This window comes from Esox lucius, chromosome 24 (genome assembly GCF_011004845.1).
Source record: "Esox lucius isolate fEsoLuc1 chromosome 24, fEsoLuc1.pri, whole genome shotgun sequence".
Lineage (NCBI taxonomy): Eukaryota > Metazoa > Chordata > Actinopteri > Esociformes > Esocidae > Esox > Esox lucius.
Genome location: NC_047592.1, coordinates 18398959 through 18404757, shown reverse-complemented (window position 1 = coordinate 18404757; position 5799 = coordinate 18398959). Strand labels below are relative to the sequence as shown.

Genomic DNA, 5799 nt, shown 5'->3' with positions numbered 1-5799 from the left:
TGGAGGACATTACAGGTGTAGAGCTGGGAGAGGAGACCCTGTCTACTACACCCAGTACAGTGAACCAGTCCACATACAGGTTACTGGTGAGTCAAAGCATGTTGATTTGTAATTGGTTGTCCTTTAATCAGTGATAGTCAGTGATTTGTAATGCAGTGATAACATTATAGTGTGATTACAGTGTCTTTAAATCAGTAGTAGTCAATGATTTGTAATGCAGTGATAACATTATATTGTGGTAACAGTATCTGTAAATCAGTAGTAGTCAATGATTTGTAATGCAGTGATAATATTATATTATGATTATTGAGTGTTTAAATGAGTGGTAGCCAGTTTGTTGACAAGAATAGAGTTTCCAGTCCTTCAGGTTGTCTAAACATAAATTCTTATTGTGTATCCAAAGCATAATGGAAAATGTCCACAACTTTATTTATTTTATTTATATCTGCATCTGATGGTATTGTTCTATTACTCTCCTGTCATAGTTCCTGTATCCCCTAGATCAAACTTAGTAGGAGTGGTTGTGGGTCTGGTTTTTGCTGCTGTTCTACTGACCCTCATCCTGGTCCTGCTGTGTCGATATAAAAATAGCGAAGGTGATTATTTTACAATTTCTTAACTTTTTAGGTTGTTTATAAGACAAATCAGTTCAAAACATAAATTACATAAATAAAAATAATTGTGTCTATTTATCTTTACAGGTTCCAGTTGTATCAGAATATTGTGGTGAGTACTCTGCCTCTAAGTTGATCCATACAGTCACTGGCAAAACTACTGTGGTGGCAAGGGGTGGCAGTTGCTTCCCTGAAACAATTTCTTGCCACCCACTCGCCACCCTAGTTGTCAGGAGTGTCTGCTATAATATATTAATATTTAATTGTATTGAATGGTATTATATTGTTTTCTACTTTAGTTGTTAATCTCTATGGAAACCCATTCCAATATCTTTTATTCCCCCCTTACCTGTAAAATGGTCCTGGAGTCTGCCTGCAGCTGTCACTGTGCTGCTCCCCATCCCAGGATTGTACTAGACTAGCCAAGCAGTAATAAAAGAAGATATTGCTGCACATGTTTACCAAATATACAATACAACATTTTATAAACATGCATTAGCAGCAGACATTTTTTTATAGTTAAGATATGTCTGAAATTTAATACTAGCAAATGTAAGGCAATCTTCAATATTATTGAAGTTAGCTTGCTAGAAAATTTGCAGATAAAGTAGCTTGTAGCTAGCAGCCATCATTGCCTGACAGCTAACTAGCAAAGGGGATTTGAACAATGTTGATGTAGCTTGCTATGGATAATTAAATCTGTTGACAAAGTTAAGATTAATCTACAGTAATTCTAAAATAGACATCTCTGGACTTCTCTATAACATCAACAAAATGGGATGCGTTGTCATATGTGATAAACAGTTGTCATTTAAATGTTTACTTATTGAATTGCTACACCTTTTTATATCCTCAATATATTCATTGTTTGTGTATTTCAAGAAATTTAAGACATTCATTTTCAGGATGCATTGATTTATGCTTCTGCACTTGGCAAAACAATATTAACAATGTCTCAAAGTAAAACACTGCATATTTTCCCTGAATGCTTAGGTTGCATATATAATACTTAGGGAACTCCCAACACTTATACAGATTTTACACATTGGAAAAACTCGTTAAAGTGTAGAACGTATCCAGACGTCCTGTTTTTCAGTCCGTTTTCAGTTGTCCCGAGTAATTTTGAAAAAAATTACGTTTTGTACCGTATTTTATCTTGGTCCTTTTTTTCAATGGTCCGACCTGTTCATATTGACAGGTTGTCATTATTTGCCACCACAGTCAGTCTTTAAGTTCCTTCTTTTTTAGAGTATGATCCAATCACATTTTAATATTCACAAGCTGCCAAGCTCAAGCACCTGTGCATGCGAAATCCCACCTTGCTGTAACAACCATCCATGAAGGCAATTTTATTTGGGCAAGCACATTTTGCATACAATTTTGCAAGAGCACATCTTTCTATGACAAACTCATAAGACTGAGAAACTGAAGAAGAAGTGGACTCTGAGAAAGATTGGCTCATGCGAAAAGTACAGCAGGCCACCGGACTCCCTGAATCAAATTGGCAAAAGCGAGCAGGCAAAATTCTGTGAAGTTATTATAGTTGTTTTTGTTTTTGTTGGATATTCCTGAATTGTATGCTGTGTTTTCAGAATGTAATGTGTTCATGTTATCCAGAGTGCATTTGTGTATTTGATACAATTTAATGTACAGTAAAATAGTAGGCCCTACTTTGTGTTTAGGTGGTGGGTGTATGTGCGGGGGGATCCCTGACTGTCCCGTATTTCTCTCTATTGAATCTGGTCACCCAAAACCCTAAAATGTATTATATATATAGTATAGTGTATTATATACATTTTAGTTGACACTTAATTGTCGTACATATAATTTTTCATATATATTGTTCATTTTGTAGGCCTAAACTGTATGCCACTGTTATAGTGTGAGCCAAATAATATTGTAGGCTTGAATTTACACGTGATGGATCCAGAGGTGGTTCTTCAGCTTTGTGGTGTTTGGGCTTTTGAGCTCCACCGTTTTGGTGCAAATCCAGCAAAATACCTCCTTGAAATTATTTGGCTCACCTCTTTCATTTAGCTTAAAGCCAAAATGCGCCCAGGGAGGTGCAGTTGTGAAAGGCTTTGGTGGTAGTTTGGCGAACTACCCCTAAATCAATGTTGTTAATGTCTGCTCATCACAAAACACAAAGCAATGGCAATTACATTTTCCTGCAGATCATGACATTTCACCTCTTGCTTTTCGGCAAATTTTATGGCCTAGTTATTTGAAATAGCCTTCCTCACATAGCAAAGCGTGTTTCAACGCTCAATTAAAAATGTACAAGGATAATTAATTTTCAAACGTTAATATAAAAATAGAACAACAGATATTTCTATCCATGCATTTTAATGCACATTTTCTAATTAGTAAATATGGATGGAAAAGACAAAAATGTCAACTTAGAATATTAGTAAAAACATCACACGCTTGAGTGTTTTTTGCCACCCTTTTGCCACTCCATGTAAAATGTTCTAGAATTGCCACTGCATACAGTACATCTTCGTCTGTGTGTCTTCATTAATATCTCTCTCCCTGTAGGCCCATCCATCCCCAGAGCACCAATCAGGAACCCCAACAGGACCAAGGATCTACCCAGGTTCCGCCCCCTGATGCTGTGTATACATCTCTGCTGCATGGTCAGTCTCTCAAACCAGACCTCTAACTGAAATATCACACACTGACTCTTAACCACCCAACATGTAACAGAAGCCCATGTCTTTAGGATAGCTAAGAAGACAACTAACCTTTGTCTCTCCTTTGACCAACAGGTGATCTTAACATCTATCATTTCATCAAGCAGAAATTCTAAAGGTAAACTATGAAGTGATGTTTTATCAGGAATGTGTAGTAGGTTTTACAGATCCAAGAGGTTTGCCTTTGTTTATGCCCAATCAACATTTTTCACACCAAGTTGTAGCCCCCCCATGACTCTAAGGACACCCCAAGTCCATAAATACACTTTAACTTAGTTAATATCCTAATTTGATGTTTATGCAACTCATTTGCAATATAAATGGCATGTCATTTAATGAAACCAGAGATATTGAAGAAATTAGGAGATTTAAATCACAACTTTTAAATCTCCTAATATATTGATGGTATGTACAACACAGTATGTACAACACTTACTTGTCATAACATTACTGCTAACCATGTAGCTCAAAATAACTTAGCCTGATCATAATTCATAGAAATCCAACTTCAACTAATGTTATTTATTGTTACACCAGCCAGATTAAATATTAATACACAAGAAAAGTCTTAAAGAGGTTTAAAGAAGACCTGAATACAAAACCAATGGTGATGGATGACAAAGGGATTTTACGTGTTTGACCTTATGCTAACATACCCAAGGAAACCAGGAACAAGAAAACGGCATCAATACATTTTCTGGAGTCTGAGACCAAATAAATAGCATAGAATTTATTTCCAGACATATTGCTTGGTTTTATTTTATATTCATACGGGTGCCAATACATTTGAAACCCATGCTTTGCAGAAAAAAAACAAGTAATTAATAAAACATTAACTCACATTATGTTAGAGCCCACGATATGACTAATTGTTTAAGATGTTCATTTTCTGTGGTTTTTTGTATTTAACTTTTTCATTTCAAGAAGGATGCCAATACAAATTTAGTTTACTGTATATAAGGGCTGCAAGATTTGGATGAAATATTTCAGTTTTAGCAATTTGCGATTTTCAAACATGGGTGTAAGCAGTGTGTAATCTCACAGGGTGTAAATAATCTCACTTAAAAATAGGGATCACAGCCTACATAATGGGCTATTAAACTGAATAAAAATCTAGTTTAAATTCAGTGTTTTCTATTTTACACTTATACGAATTTGTAGGTGCAGCAATGTCAAATTATTCGTTTAACTGCTCATTTAATGCAAAGGCGTTGGCAGCATTTGATATGTTTGTGCCGTTGTCACAGCTCGTTAGGCAAAACTCAACCCTTGAGGTATATTTTCTCCCATATTAAGCATGTTTGTAAGGACCGACTTTTAATAATCATGCTGTTGTGTAGGCTATGTGGGACAATGTCTTGGTGCCACTCGCTTGCTTGAAGCAGACGACTTTAACTCAAACTGAAATGGAAAAACCTTCAAATATTAAACTGAAATGGAAAAAACATCAAGTATTTGAATAAAATTAGTTCAGGTATTTAAGTAATCTAGAAAAATATGTACAGCAGCCGCAAAATAAACTATGACGGATGTACGATGCGTGCTCGTTGCCTTGTGTGAAGCACATCTCATTCACGTTTTTGTTGGAGCTGAATATAGCGTAAATTGCGATTTCGATAATGAACACGTCAATATCACAATTTGGATTATAATTCGGTTAATCGTGCAGCCCCGCTGTATATACAATACTCAGTAAATGGGCAAGTCTGTAAAAACCTTTCACTGGTACTGTATGTATGTACATAGGTTTGGGTAGGTTACTTTTTAAATGTAAGGCTTTACAGTTACAAGTTACCTGTCCCCATATCTTTTTAATTTACTCAAACTCAGTAACGTAACCTGATTACTTTGAATTACTTTTAGACTACTTTCATATTACTAGGCACTAGAAGACAAATAGGAATAGCCTATAACAAATTCAACACCTTGGGGATGAATCAATGTTAGGGTTTGATGGGCAAAAACAGAATTAGCATTTTACCTTTGGAAAGGGTTTCTAACATTGCTTTCTACTTCAATCTACTTATCTGAACTCCCCAAAAAGAATGTAAAATAGCTGCAGCTCATTCAGAATGCTGCTGGAATGTTAACCAGGACCAAGAGAATAGAGCACATCACTGCGGTTATTATCGTTGCTTCCAGTCAGTTACAGAATAGTTTTTAAAGTGGTGCTTTTAGTACATAAATCATTGATAGGTTTAGGCCCTGAATAAATTTCTGATTTGTTTGAAGAATATAAACCGAGCAGGGCTCTTAGATCCATGAACACAGGTCAGCTGGTAGAGCCCAGAGTCCAAAGTAAACATGGACAAGCTGCGTTTAGCAGTTATGCTGCACACAACTGGAATAAACTACCTGAAGATCTTAGACCTGCCCCAAACGTATAATTTTTTAGATCCAGGTTAAAAATCCTATGACTGAGCGGCAAGTTCTTAAACTTAACAGCACTGATTCGCCTTGCAGCTTTTATAGATTCCTATGTTTTTATCCCG

General features: G+C 35.9%; 1 long non-coding RNA gene across 1 annotated transcript; it reads left to right on the top strand.

Annotated features, from left to right (window-relative positions):
* The first annotated feature begins 12 nt into the window (after positions 1-12).
* Positions 13-5102, top strand: LOC114830271. Its single transcript, XR_003777965.2, has 5 exons — positions 13-86; positions 486-596; positions 702-726; positions 3153-3250; positions 3383-5102. It is a non-coding gene; the product is annotated as an uncharacterized LOC114830271 (long non-coding RNA).
* The last annotated feature ends 697 nt before the right edge of the window (positions 5103-5799 follow it).